At 46.0% G+C, this 16,319-nt stretch overlaps 1 long non-coding RNA gene across 1 annotated transcript; it reads right to left on the minus strand.

Annotated features, from left to right (window-relative positions):
- Window positions 1-576: 576 nt before the first annotated feature.
- On the minus strand, window positions 577-15,552 carry LOC138973612 (uncharacterized). Its single transcript, XR_011458081.1, has 4 exons — window positions 15,398-15,552; window positions 2,611-2,738; window positions 1,331-1,480; window positions 577-695 (listed from the first exon to the last, which is right to left on the minus strand). It is a non-coding gene; the product is annotated as an uncharacterized lncRNA (long non-coding RNA).
- Window positions 15,553-16,319: the final 767 nt, after the last annotated feature.

Consider the following 16,319-nt stretch of genomic DNA (forward strand, 5'->3'; position numbering starts at 1 on the left):
TGCAGTCAGTGTATTTCTTCCTTTTTCAAAGAAAAGAATTGAAATACAAAGAAGAGATAATCACGCTTACTAAGGAGGGGGAAGGGGGTGGGGGTATGCAGGGAGACTTAATGGTGGTCTGGTATGTATTTCTCTTTGTATGTTGACTTCAAATACCAGTGAATTGACTGTCCTATCACACACACACACACACACACACACACACACACACACACACACACACGCACGCGCTCACACGCATACACAAACGCACATGCACACACACACACACACACACACACACACACACACACACACACACACACACACACACACACACTGCATAACACTTAAATCACAATTCTAAAACGTATAAATAATAAACTTGTGGCCATAAATTAAAACGATACATGCGACATCACAGAGGATTTAAATTAATATGATTGCATACATACAAACATACAACACACACACACACACACACACACACACACACACACACACACACACACACACACACACACACAAACACACACACACACACACACACACGCATACACAAACACACACACCCACACATCACTTCTCAAAACTAAATTTGAGGCTTGTAGTTTGCTGATGCTTTTATTGTTCACATGCAGATACTTGGAGTATTTAAATAAACACGGAGAATCTGAGATTCGACTATTGTGTCCTCATCCAAAGTTGTAGGGACCCTGCAACAAAGTTAACGACACATCATAATCATCAACGTCGTTGTCGTCGGCGATATAATCATCATCATCATCATCATCATCATCATCATCATCATCATCATCATCATCATCATCATCATCATCATCATCGTCGTCATCATCGTCGTCGTCGTCGTCACTGTTGTCGTCGTCCTCGTCATTGCCATCGTCGGCGATGACGTCACCAGCATCATCATTATATCAGAAGCAGCAGCTGCAGCAGCATTCAACTTGTTCAATGTTTTCTTCGTATGCATCACTATTGCCGTTGTCGCCGTTGTTTTTGTCTCTGCAACATTCTACCAACTTCTCTTCCCCACCACCATCTGAATAACTACCACCACAACCGCAACCGTTATCTTGGCCTTCTTCTTTTTTGTCTCCACTGTCTACGCAACGCTCCGTTTCCTCCTAATCATCGTCATCGTCATTGTCATCGTCATCACCTTTGTCGTCATCATCAGAAAATGACTTGAAGCATGATATTTGTTCAGGTACATGTAATGATAATTGGAGCCCGGCATCACCTCTCTAACCGTTGTCGTCGTCATCAGAAAAAGACTTGAAGCATGATATTTGTTCAGGTACACGTAATGATAATTGGAGCCCGGCAATACCTGTCTAGCCGTTGAGGAGCGTCAGGGCGAGCGCCATCTGGCAGGTCTTGAAGCACTGCGGAATTAGATCACGTCTGTCGGTCAAGGCCCGTACGCAACACGTGAAACACGTGGAGGGGTCGTTGTGACAGGTTAGCAGCAGGCTAATGTCTGCACACACAAACAATGAATATCAATCAATCAATATGAGGCTTATATCGCGCGTATTCCCTGGGTACAGTTCTAAGCGCAGGGATTTGTTTTTTAAATTTTTAATATTTTTTATGCAATTTATATCGCGCACATATTAAGGCGCAGGGATTTATTTATGCCGTGTGAGATGGAATTTTTTTTACACAATACATCACGCATTCACATCGGCCAGCAGGTCGCAGCCATTTCGGCGCATATCCTACTTTTCACGGCCTATTATTCCAAGTCACACGGGTATTTTGGTGGACATTTTTATCTATGCCTATACAATTTTGCCAGGAAAGACCCTTTTGTTAATCGTGGGATCTTTAACGTGCACATCCCAATGTAGTGTACACGAAGGGACCTCGGTTTTTCGTCTCATCCGAAAGACTAGCACTTGAACCCACCACCTAGGTTAGGAAAGGGGGGAGAAAATTGCTAACGCCCTGACCCAGGGTCGAACTCGCAACCTCTCGCTTCCGAGCGCAAGTGCGTTACCACTCGGCCACCCAGAATATGTAGCCAGATATGAAACCGTAGGGCGCGTAATATAAGCGTTCGCTTGAGTTCATGTCCCTATTGTTTATTGTTGTATTATTGTATTATGTTTGATTTAATAAAACATTGTTTAAACCGTATGAAACCGTACCTACTATTTAGACTTGGTCGTGGAACAAACGTTTTCTTCCACACGAGATTACGTTGATGTCTTACGAAGCCGTCAGGCTGAGTTATAGACATCAGCTAATCGAGTGTGGAAGAAAACTATGTCACACGACCAAGTCTGAATAGCATTTATGCCCCACAGAGGAGAGAACAAACACGTTTTGCGTACTCACGCTAAGGCTAAAGCACAGGGGCAGCCATTGTGAATTAAAACGATACATGCGACATCACAGAGGATTTAAATTAATATGATTACATACATACAAACATACAACACACACACACACACACACACACACACACACACACACACACACACACACACACACACACACACACACACACACACTGCATAACACTTAAATCACAATTCTAAAACATACAACACACACACACACACACACACACACACACACACACACACACACACACTGACTTACCGGCGTCACGTCGAGTAAGAGGGGCGGTAACTGTCTCTGCTGGCAGAGCACTTGCAACGCCTACCAGGAAAAGACTCAGGGCCAAAATGAACATCTTCATTGTGAGATTCGAGGTTGTTGCTTGATACCTGCCATTTTATGAATATTGGTAGATGGTCGATATGAGAGAAGGAGGGCGAGACGGAGAGGAGAGAGAGAAAGAGAGAGAGAGAGAGAGAGAGAGAGAGAGAGGGGGGGGGGAGAGGGGAGAGTTAACAGAGAGACACATGGAGAGAGAGAGACCAACAGAGCATAGCCGTTTTACTATTTTACAAACGACATATAGTGACATAATATGAAATGCATAGCAACACTTGACATGAGCTAACTGGATGTTACACCACACATCTCACACAACACAGACGTACAGTACACTGCACAACGCTCTACAACAGAATACTATACTACACTACACAACTCAACACAACACAACACAACACAACACAACACATCACATCACATTACATCACTGCACAACGCACTACAACAGAATGATACACTGCACAACACAACACAACACAACACAACACAACACAACACAACACAACACAACACAACACAACACAACACTTGTACGCAACACAACACAACACAACACAACACAACACAACACAACACAACACAACACAACACAACACAACACAACACAACACAACACAACACAACACAACACAACACAACACAACACAACACAACACAACACTTGTACGCAACACAACACAACACAACACTTGTACGCAACACAACACAACACAACACAACACAACACAACACAACACAACGCAGCGCAGCGCAGCACAACACAACGCAACGCAACGCAACGCAACGCAACACAACACAACACAACACAACACAACACAACACAACCATTGACAACATTGACAAAATCAAAGTACAAAACATGACCGACTGTTTCTAAAAGAAACGACAAGAAACTGTCAAACGATATGGAAGCACACCAGGAATACAAAATAAAAAGTCACAGGATAAGATACAATAAGAAAACGTTAACGTCCATTTTCCTGTTTGCATAAACATGGACAATTTTTATATTTAGTCAAGTTTTGACTAAATATTTTAACATCGAGGGGGAATCGAAACGAGGGTCGTGGTGTATGTGCGTGTGTGCGTGTGTGTGTGCGTGTGTGTGTGTCTGTCTGTCTGTCTGTGTGTGTGTGTGTAGAGCGATTCAGACTAAACTACTGAACCGATCTTTATGAAATTTGACATGAGAGTTCCTGGGTATGAAATCCCCGAACGTTTTTTTCATTTTTTTGATAAATGTCTTTGATGACGTCATATCCGGCTTTTCGTGAAAGTTGAGGCGGCACTGTCACGCCCTCATTTTTCAACCAAATTGGTTGAAATTTTGGTCAAGTAATCTTCGACGAAGCCCGGACTTCGGTATTGCATTTCAGCTTGGTGGCTTAACAATTAATTAATGACTTTGGTCATTAAAAATCTGAAAATTGTAACAAAAACAAAAAAATTATGAAACGATCCAAATTTACGTTTATCTTATTCTCCATCATTTGCTGATTCCAAAAACATATAAATATGTTATATTCGGATTAAAAACAAGCTCTGAAAATTAAATATATAAAAATTATTATCAAAATTAAATTGTCGAAATCAATTTAAAAACACTTTCATCTTATTCCTTGTCGGTTCCTGATTCAAAAAACATATAGATATGATATGTTTGGATTAAAAACACGCTCAGAAAGTTAAAACAAAGAGAGGTACAGAAACGCGTGCTATCCTTCTGTGGGCCACATAGGTTGCAGCTCACATGAAGGGGGGGTTGGGAACCATCACACAAACACCAGTTGTCCTTTCACAACTTTATTTCACCACCTAGAACCTAAATGATATAAGATATACGATATAAGTACACACGTCATAAAACAATAACATACACAAATTATCAAGTGCATTAGAGCATAATTATAAACATTAAAATGACAAGCAATACTAAAAACAATGTTAACCGGAACAAAAGAAATATGAAAGTAGTAAGGTATCCTGTCAAAAAAAGGAAAATATTAAGAAGTCAGCATTTCAGGGAAAAGTTTATGAACCGAGTCATAGTTATGAGTCCCTTGCTGCCATGGTTTAGGTTTAAGCACGCTCGACCAAAATTCACGTCCAAAATTACCAGGGGACAGAAATAGTTTGCGGTCGCATAAAGCATGTGACTGTGTACTTCCCTACCATCGCCGGACTTTATACCTAGCATGTTATGTGATGGGGACAAGGGTACAAGTCAAACCAACAATGCATTAGAATGATATTATAATTTCAGGGTCACCATGAGTACTTCATTTGGGGAAATTATGAGACTCATGAGCGGGTAATAAAAACCAATAACTGCATGAAAGGACGCAGCGAGTGCACAATAGTACAAGGCATAACCAATAACAGGAAAAAGAATAAAGCTCTCATTACATTGTTTCGTAAGAAACAGACAAAAAAAAGTTAGAGTCCATTGGAGCTACCAAGGGCATATAACCATTGCATGGAAAGGGGAATAACTCATGGACGAATAACCAGAACACAATAACTGCATGAACGGATGCAGTGATTACATAATATTACAGGACATAATCAATACAAGGTAGTAGAGCAATTAAGCTCTCATTACATTATTACGTAGAAAACAGAAGAAAAATGTTAGAGTCCATTGGAGCTATCAAGGACATATAACCCTTGCATGGAAAGGGGAATAACATGGACGAATAACCAAAACGCAATAACTGCATGAACGGATGCAGTGGTTACATGGTAGTACAAGGCATACTTAATAAAAGAAAACAGGAACAAAAAACCTCATTACATTATTACATAACCAAACAACAACCAACAAAAATAGAGTCCATCAAATACAGAGTGTGCTAAACCTATCAAGGGCATGTGTCATGTAACTATTTCATAAAAAGGGGAATAACTCATGGGCGACTAAGAAGAAAGCAATAAATGCCTGAATGGGGTTAGCGATCACACCATAGCCTGAAGCCTAATCAATAACGGGGATAAAAAACAACATAATTATAGTCACTAACTAATAAAATACATGTACACAAAAAATACAACGAACCTCGGAGAAAAGGGGATTTGGCCTTTGCTCATGTCATCACTGGCCGCGCCGCTGTTACTTCCACGTACCCACCATCTGTGGTATAATTATAAGTTCTCATGAAAATCGGGTTCTAACCACCAAACGCCTATTCTTCATGGCCTACCACATTCTCCAACCGAAATTCAGCTTTCCAACCCAACATTATGAATGTACTGCTGGATCTCTTTTCTTTAATCATAATACCCTTCACTTTCACGGCATTCCTAATCTAAACTCTTCTGCCTTCAATATCCTGTCTTCTCCACAACTTCAATCATTATCCGGACTGGCGCTGGTACATGTATGTAATGTACAGATCTCTCGCACATACCTTGTGCTCTGAAGTCAGCAAAATACACTTAGTTTGGCTCCACTATTACCCCAACCAAGACAACGATTTCTTCGGCAAACTGACGAGGATTAGTACGTTCAATTATATTTACAGTAATCCCGCGCCGCCGACTGACGTACACAGTGTTGGGTCCTAGCTTCATCAGCCTTTATCCCATTATGACAACAAACAAAAAGAAGGTTTTTCGTCAGCAAACTGGTAATTCTTAGCACATCCCATAATATACATTAGCAGCAAAAATGAAAGCATCCAGTGTTCTAAATTTAACTTCATGGGCCTTTGTCCCGTTATGCCAACCGCCAAATGAAATAATAGCTTATTTATGTAACACGTGGTCTCTGCCAACCACGCGGTCCCTTTGCGTTAATTCCAACACAATTTACCTCACAGTCTCGACCTTAACTCCATTATTGTATCCTCACAAATCTTAACATCGTTATACGGCCCTTGTAAAAATACCCACTACATAGAAATATAAACTTGTCTTTCTTCCAGTAAACTCGCCGATCATTGTCTACACAAAAGTCTGGAAACAACATTATAAGATATGTAATTTATTGAAATGCATTATTGTTGGTAGAAAAATGCGTGTAGACAATTACGTGTACACTGGATGCTTGCTAACTAAATTGCACACCCTGCCTTTTCAAATAAAGTACGAAACCGGTCTGTGCCTACCATGTGGTTCCTGGAGCTCAGCTGTACACCCACGTCTTGCCTCTCTAAAGTCGTGGAACCAAAAGAACGCACGCTACCGAGTTTGGCGGGACTGCGCCGGCACTGACCACTAGTGGCCAATGGGCAGGCAGTAATTTCAAAGCTCGCTGCGTGTGTGGCAAACAGGTCACTACCTGGGATAGGCGATCGGGGCGCAGCCCGAATTAACTATGGTACCAGCGTGGATGCTCTTTTAAAGGGGCACTCCTGGGGAAATGTTTATAATTTTAAAAACAATAGTAACATAGGTAAATTGCATTCCTTACAATGGCCGGCGGCCACAAATCTCCCCCGCCAAAAATTCCTGGTCCCCAGGAATCACACACTGACGCCTGAGTGACTTCCGAAAACAACACAAGTCACCATTTCAAAAACAAAATGTATGAAAAATTGGCGGTACCAACAACAGCCGGGCCGGGCAGAGTAAAAAACTGATGGGTGTACATTCCATGAACATGAGTAAATAATGGAGTTGCCGCTAATGTGATGAAAACAAATTAAAATAGATGCGATTCCATATTACAACAGCAAAAAATATAAAAGGGCTTTGAAATCCCTAACATGAAAAAACTAAAACAGTTGATTCTGGCAGTATGTACAGAGCCGGGGCAGTATTACACATTGACCAATTCAGGGCATTATGTGTGCATCTCATGGGGTAGCAGTATATTTGGGGTTTCTAGGCATTTTCTGTCAGCCCTATCATCTGGGTGGTGGACTACCTCCTCTCTAAGGCTCCTATCCAAACCCTTTCTAACCTTTCAGCAAAATGTTAAGTTGCTTTTTTAAGCGCTGGTACATCAATCTTATTCCCCGGTGCACCAGGACTGACTTAGCATTGCTAGGAGATGATTCTTTCCTTAATCCATCCCCCTTTTTCGTTTGGCTACCCTCCCTTATTCACGGTCTACTGAGCCTTAAGCAAATGGACTGTAGTGGGGACAATTAAGTTTACCAACCCAGCTCCCAAGTAGATGTTAAGGTGGGTTACCCTCTTCCCCTAGGTACCTCCCAGGCCTAGTGAGACTGTCATCGCTGCAGAAAAATTACCCAAGAATACACCCTGTTACCGTCACACCTTGGCCCGCAGTGGGGTTGGGAAATCTGGAGCTAACATACACATTATTATACAAGACGACACCTCCCTCACACACAGGCTGTCATGGGTACAATGTCAACACGGGTCACAGTCATTGTCATGTCAGGGTCCTTTACACTCACTCAGTATCGCCGTGGTCTAACACCTTTGTTGTCGCGCGTTGACCTACGTGGTCCTGACGCGGGTGTTGGTTGCGGCTGTTCCACAGGTGGGGAAGGGGAGTGTCCTCTTGCCATGTTGGGGTTCCCCGGACGTCTTGGCAGCATGACTCGCCAATCCACGTAGCGTGCAACTCTTGGCTCAACGTCGGGATGGGGAAGTGCAGCTTCTGGCACACCCATGGGGTGGGTCCAGATGGGTGGGTAGAACTTCCGGATTTCCTTGCGTGTCACCCGTTTGGGTGCATCCCCCCCATCTGTGGGACAAATGGTGTAGGACCCTCCACTGGGTCCTGGCACCGCTGTGACGCTGAAAGTTTTCTCTCCCCAGACATCCTGTATCTTGCACCTGCCCTGGTGATGCAGCCTGGTAACCACCACATCACCAGTTCTGAGGTCTGGCTCGGTCGATCCTTGATCCTGCGCTTCTTTCCTCTTCGCCGCGCTTCGACGCAAACTCTCCCCCGCCTTGTCATGAGCTAGTCTCAGGCGATGAAGATGGTCTCGCAACCAGCCACTTGGGGTTTGGTTGACCCATTCGGGGCTGTGTTCTGGCAGGAACACGTCTATCGGCAGCCGAGGTTCCCGTCCAAACATTAAGTAGAACGGCGAAAATCCTGTGGAGCTGTGAGGTGTGCAGTTGTAGACATATGCTACCTCATCCAAATGCTGCGTCCAACGATACTTGTGCTCTTGTGTCAACGTCTTGAGTCGGTCATGCATTGTTCTGTTGAAACGCTCACACTGCCCGTTGCCAGCTGGGTTGTAGGATGTGGTACGGGACTTTTCAATTCCGTAATGTAGACACAGCTGCCGCACTATGTCAGACTCGAAGCATCGGCCCTTGTCGGAATGGATTCTCTGTGGAATGCCGTAGTGCACAAACCACTGCTTGACGAGCGTCTTGGCCACTGTCTCAGCTGTTTGGTCGCGGGTGGGCACTGCAATGGTGTACTTGGTGAATACGTCGGTCATCACTAACACATTTTCCCTTCCATCGCTGGCAGGTTCCAGTTGCGTGAAGTCTATGCAGACGACCTCCAATGGTTTTGATGCAAGCAGGCTTCCCATTGGAGTGTGTGTAGTTGTTGGGGGCTTCTTCGCATGCTGACACCTGTCACACCGACGACACCACTGATCAACATCAAGATGCATGTGGGGCCAATAAACACGTTGTCTGAGCAATTGGAGTGTTCTTTCCGCACCCTGGTGTCCACACTGGTCATGGATCAGATGAAGAAGAGTGGCCTGCAGGGCTTCAGGCACTACAACCTGTGTCATTGGGCCGGTCGACGGGTCGATTCTCTCCCTTAGCAAGATGCCTCCACCTACCTTCAGCCTCTTCCGCTGTCCAGCCAACACTCCTGCCTTTGGTGGAAAGTCCCTTATCTCCTTCTTTGTTGGCGCCCTCTTCTGCATGACCAGTGGCCACACAGCTGCAAGTGCCTCATCCTCTTGCTGGGTGCGGCGTAGCTGCTCTAGGTCCAGAGAGGGGAAAGGACTGGCTACCCCCTTCCATTCTTCTGGCATCTCTGCCGGCGTCACCTTTTCAGCGATTTCTCCCAGCTCTGGTACCGTGTCTCGGCACACTGAGGTCTCTCCGCTGAACACCGGTTGTATCGCCTGGGCGCAGGAGACAGCTGTCCACTCCTCTGGGCACCCCTGTGGTTTCTCTACAGGCTGTCTTGACAGTGCATCGGCATTGGCGTTTGACTTCCCTGACCTGTATTTCACTGTGAAGTTGAAACCGGCTAGCTCAGCAGCCCAGCGTTGCTCCACTGCTCCCAACTTGGCGTTTTGAAGATGGCTTAATGGGTTGTTGTCTGTGTATACTACTGTTGATGCTCCCAATAGGTAGTGGCGAAACTTTTCACTCATTGCCCACTTCAGGGCCAGTAACTCCAGTTTCATGCTACTGTAGTTCTTCATGTTCTTTTCGGTTGGTCTCAACGATCTACTGGCATAAGCAATGACTCTCATCCCTCCATCCTGCTGCTGTGAGAGAACTGCTCCCAACCCACTCATGCTGGCGTCGGTCTCCAGAATGAAGGGCAGGGTGAAATCAGCATAGCCCAGTATTGGGGCTGTCGTCAGTGCATCCTGCAGTCGTTTCATCGCCTCACTGCAGTTATCATCCCACATTGCCCTGATGTCCGCTGTCTTTGACTTCCTCTTGCTGGTAGCGCCTTGTTGATATGCCTTCGAAACCAACTCATGCAGGGGTCTGGCAAGCTTGGCAAAGTCCTTCACAAAGCGTCTGTAGTAACTTGCAAACCCCAGGAAAGAACGGACATCCCTCAGAGTCGTTGGTGTTGGCCAACAGCGTACTGCCTTGATCTTCTCCTCTGATGTCGCGATGCCTTTTCCTGATACTGTGTAGCCCAGATACTCAACCTTCCTTCTGGCAAAGTGACACTTCTGTGGGTTTAGCTTCAGCCCTACCTCCCTCAATCTGTTGAAGACCCTCTGTAGACGCTCGAGGTGCTCATCAAAGGTCTTGCTGTAAACCAGTAAATCATCCAGGTACACCAAGAGGATTTGGAACGCCATGTCATTCATTGTGGTCTGCATCAGGCGTTGGAAGGTTGCTGGTGCTGTCGACAATCCCATAGGCATGCGCCTGTATTCATATAATCCAAAGGGTGTGATGAATGCTGTTTTTTCGCGATCTTCTTCCTTCATGGCCACCTGATAGTATCCACTTGCCAGATCAAGCGTGGAGAACAACTGTGCCCCCCCCCAACGCATCCAGGGAGTCATCGATGCGTGGCAGTGGATATGCATCCGGAATGGTCTTAGCGTTGATTCCGCGGTAATCACAACATAGGCGAATCTCGTTGTTTTTCTTGCGCACGACGACTACTGGTGCGGCATAAGGACTCTGACTCGGCTGAATGATGTTTTTCGCAAGCAAAGTCTGGATGTGCTCCTTGACCTCTTGAAGTTGTGTAGGTGGAACCCGCCGAAATGTTGAAGCCACTGGCTTGTCGTCGCGCAGCCTCATTCCATGGCGTACACGCTCAGTGTACCCCAAGTCATGGTCGTCTTGAAGAAACATGTCCGAGTTGGCTCGGACTAGTGCTTCTAGTTGCTGTCTCTCTCTAGCACTACACTCACTCTGACTCACGTCAACAGGGCATGTCAACGTCGCTGGTCCGTGGGAGGGGAAAGGGTCATTTATACGGTTTACTGTGACATGGATGCGGTTGCATTGTACATCTACCCCTACCCTCCCATGGGAAACTTCTGCCTTCACCCCCTGTACCGTCCCTACCCTGGTACCCGGTCTTAGTGTCACAGGTTCGTCTGTCAGGTTGGCCATTTTGACTAAAAAGGTGCCCCCCCCGTGTGTGGCTCAAAGTGTTGGCCACAATCAAACCCCTTGGTATGGCATCAGTCAGACCCTCTACCAGTACTGTCGTAGGATTCTCTCCCCTTCCCGGATTACCCACTCCCGTAACCCGAACTGCCATGGCTGATTTTGGAGGTATGTATGCTGGCTGACCCCTGGCTACTCTGGCGAACCCACTTATCTTTCTCTTCAGTAGGCCCGGGAGGTCTCGTACATGGTCTAGTACATTCATGCCCAGCAGGATCGGTTCTGGACTAGGGGTACCTGTCGTTTTGGATACCAAAATGCCCCGATTTGAGATTGTCTGCCCCCCAACTTCAACGTCGGCCTCAAAGTACCCCACATACGGCACTTCTAGGCCATTAACGGCTGTCACCCGGAGTATCTGGTCGGCTGCCACTAACGTTGGACCCCCATCCCCACACAACTGACGGAACGTTCCTTCGTCAACTATCGATATGGGTGATCCTGTATCCAATAGTGCCTCTACTTTCCTCCCTTTAATCTTTACCTCTGCTCGGGGACAGGTCCCCACTAACCCTCCCATGGAGTCTTCAGCTCTCATCCCCGCAGTCTGACTCACGGCTGCTGGGGTCGCCCGTTTCTTGAACAAAATCGACTGATATGGCCTGACTTTCTACATTTAAAACAAATGGGTTGTCCGTCCTCTGTAAATTCTGGTTTTCTTCGGTGATTTTGTACTCCCCGCCACCCTGAAACATCTGCTCCTGCACTAGGGTTCGGACCCTCACTCAGTCTTTTCTCCAGAGAGGCTACTACTTGTCGCAGCTCATCCAGGGAGCGCATCATCTCCCTCATTTCTAACTGTGTTGCGGCTACAGTTACCTGTGTGTTTTGCCCCCCTGCTTCCCTCTCTCCCTCGGCCCACCGTAAAGCTTCCTCCCTCACCTCAAAAAACGTTCTGTCGGGATTCTGGTGTATACCTTCCCTTAGTTGCCTGGCCAGAATGGCCTCGCTCAGCCCTTGGAGAAACTGGTCCCTAAGAACCTTGGGCTCCAGTGGCTGCTGCCGGTCGGCTTCCTGTTTGGATGTCAGGTCCCTAAAGGTTTTGTTGAGTCGATTTGCATATTGCCGAATCGGCTCTCCAGCCCTCTGTACCACCCGGTTGAAAGCTGCCAGAAGTTGGCAGACACTTCTTTTGTCCCCATAAACCGTGGATAACATGGTCAGCACTTGGTCAGGGTACCTACGTGTTGCTTCTGGGTGGCACCGGAGCTCATCCTTGACCTCCCCCCCTAGGTGATCCCAAATTACCTTCACTCTCTCAGGGTCCCCAGTGATGACTCTGGTCTCCCAGGTTTCCTTCAATGCACTCTCAAATGCCTCTAACGCTCCTGGGCTTCCCGAGAAAATGGGGATGGTTCTCTCGCTGGGGACTACAACTATTCTGAGGCCCTCGCGGGGTTCTTCATTTTCTCCCTCCATTGTTTGTTTACCAAGTTAGATTCAATAAACAAATAGGGTTGGCTAGGAATATACGTTTTGGGGTCAACACATCCAACAAAAAACAAGCTTTTGGCGGAGAGAATCACAGTGTTTACAATGTCATAAGCACTCAAATAAGGGTTTCAAACACTATAGTACCTTCTCTAAAAAAACAACAACATGGGAACAGGAAGCTGTACCGATTACAGTATACACAAAAACGAAAGTCTCGGCGTACAACATCAAAATTATGTCTGGGCGATTCTTGAACACAGTCTACTTTTTCCGTGTGGCAGTTCCATCACACCTCCATATGCTCTGGCCAACGTGGGTGGACAAAACAATTGTCTTTCTACTGAGGAGTGGTTTTGTTTGTGTAGCAGTCCCCTCTCATATCGGCTGCCCGCCAACTCCGTCGGTGGCTTGGTATCTTGTTAGCCTCCAGCAGCTCTCATCAAGGACGTACAAAAAGATCAAAGGTCTGTACTTTACCCCATTTGCGTTGCGCAGATATCTCCGAGGTTCTAGTCAGTGGTGGTGTTTGGTGATGTGGTAGGATCCTGTCGGGCGACGCCATGTTATGTGGGCCACATAGGTTGCAGCTCACATGAAGGGGGGGTTGGGAACCATCACACAAACACCAGTTGTCCTTTCACAACTTTATTTCACCACCTAGAACCTCGGAGAAAAGGGGATTTGGCCTTTGCTCATGTCATCACTGGCCGCGCCGCTGTTACTTCCACGATTCCACCATCATGTGGTTCCTGGAGCTCAGCTGTACACCCACGTCTTGCCTCTCTCAAGTCGTGGAACCAAAAGAACGCACGCTACCGAGTTTGGCGGGACTGCGCCGGCACTGACCACTAGTGGCCAATGGGCAGGCAGTGATTTCAAAGCTCGCTGCGTGTGTGGCAAACAGGTCACTAACTGGGATGGGCGATCGGGGCGCAGCCCGAATTAACTATGGTACCAGCGTGGCTGCTCGTTTAAAGGGGCACTCCTGGGGAAATATTTATAATTTTAAAAACAATGGTAGCATAAATAAATTGCATTCCTTACAATGGCCGGCGGCCACAGAGCACCTCGAGCGTCTACAGAGGGTCTTCAACAGATTGAGGGAGGTAGGGCTGAAGCTAAACCCACAGAAGTGTCACTTAGCCAGAAGGAAGGTTGAGTATCTGGGCTACACAGTATCAGGAAAAGGCATCGCGACATCAGAGGAGAAGATCAAGGCAGTACGCTGTTGGCCAACACCAACGACTCTGAGGGATGTCCGTTCTTTCCTGGGGTTTGCAAGTTACTACAGACGCTTCGTGAAGGACTTTGCCAAGCTTGCCAGACCCCTGCATGAGTTGGTTTCGAAGGCATATCAACAAGGCGCTACCAGCAAGAGGAAGTCAAAGACAGCGGACATCAGGGCAATGTGGGATGATAACTGCAGTGAGGCGATGAAACGACTGCAGGATGCACTGACGACAGCCCCAATACTGGGCTATGCTGATTTCACCCTGCCCTTCATTCTGGAGACCGACGCCAGCATGAGTGGGTTGGGAGCAGTTCTCTCACAGCAGCAGGATGGAGGGATGAGAGTCATTGCTTATGCCAGTAGATCGTTGCGACCAACCGAAAAGAACATGAAGAACTACAGTAGCATGAAACTGGAGTTGCTGGCCCTGAAGTGGGCAATGAGTGAAAAGTTTCGCCACTACCTATTGGGAGCATCAACAGTAGTATACACAGACAACAACCCATTAAGCCATCTTCAAAACGCCAAGTTGGGAGCAGTGGAGCAACGCTGGGCTGCTGAGCTAGCCGGTTTCAACTTCACAGTGAAATACAGGTCAGGGAAGTCAAACGCCAATGCCGATGCACTGTCAAGACAGCCTGTAGAGAAACCACAGGGGTGCCCAGAGGAGTGGACAGCTGTCTCCTGCGCCCAGGCGATACAACCGGTGTTCAGCGGAGAGACCTCAGTGTGCCGAGACACGGTACCAGAGCTGGGAGAAATCGCTGAAAAGGTGACGCCGGCAGAGATGCCAGAAGAATGGAAGGGGGTAGCCAGTCCTTTCCCCTCTCTGGACCTAGAGCAGCTACGCCGCACCCAGCAAGAGGATGAGGCACTTGCAGCTGTGTGGCCACTGGTCATGCAGAAGAGGGCGCCAACAAAGAAGGAGATAAGGGACTTTCCACCAAAGGCAGGAGTGTTGGCTGGACAGCGGAAGAGGCTAGCGCAACTACTACCCCGCTCTTCTTGTCAATTTCACTGCCTTTGCCATGAGCAGTGGACTGACGATGCTACGAGTATACGGTCTTGCTGAAAAATGGCATTGCGTTCAGTTTCATTCTGTGAGTTCGACAGCTACTTGACTAAATATTGTATTTTCGCCTTACACGACTTGTTCTTTTTCGTGCAATCCAGAAAACAAAAGGAATTAATTGTACAAATCTACAAAGCATAAATAACACGATTACATTTTCTTTGGTCAAAACAGCACTAAAATCTTACCTGTGTTGAAGTTCTCGTTGGGACGATGGGTTTTGAGTGATACTGATTGAGCTGTCCAAAACATATATAGCCCATATATATGTATGAAAGCCCTTATTATCTCCAATGGGCTTGTATCATAATAACGGATGTTTAATGTGCACAATCAAAAATATGTCAGCTCTTATCTGTTCTAACGGGATTGTCTCAACAATAACGTATATCTGAAATGCGCATTTAATAATATTGTCACGATATCAACTTCGCGAAAAAATTAATGCAACAAATTTTGCACCCAAATAAAAGCATTAATTCTAATTTCATTTCATTCAAATTTCATATGCGTATTAAGGCCGTTCACTTGACTATCTTGATCATCTTTCGGATTAAAGATTTCTTTCACAGGGATCACGTGACCGCCGCTCAAATAAGGGTACCCTCAAAATCGACTGGACAAAAACGGAAGGGCCCAATTAAAAATTAAAAATAAATCACAATAGGCAAAACTTTGCAACTTTTACATGCGAGAAGAAAGCCAAATTAATTATCTATCACGAACAGGTTGTTTTTTGGCGCTTTTTGTCATGATACCCCACAAAATTGACGAAAAAAGTCCCATTTATGACCGCTCATGCGATCGACACCTGCATTAGTAGGAATAGCATTGCACACAAAAATAATACACAAGCTAGCTAAACCAAACAACCTGTTCGGGGTAGATAACTGATTTGGCTTTCTTCTTGCATGTGTTCTCATTGTGGTCTGCTTTCAGTTTTTAGTACTTTCAGTACATAATGTTAGCCTTACTTTGATTGAAGAAGGTAAAACAAATACTACACAACTGCTTTAAGCAGAGGCTAACCGAACCCTGCAGGAAACAGCTTTATCATAGCAGTGTAGGTGCTACTTTTTATCTTGTCATCAGACTTTTCATCTGCTGTGT

This window comes from Littorina saxatilis, linkage group LG8 (assembly GCF_037325665.1).
Source record: "Littorina saxatilis isolate snail1 linkage group LG8, US_GU_Lsax_2.0, whole genome shotgun sequence".
NCBI lineage: Eukaryota > Metazoa > Mollusca > Gastropoda > Littorinimorpha > Littorinidae > Littorina > Littorina saxatilis.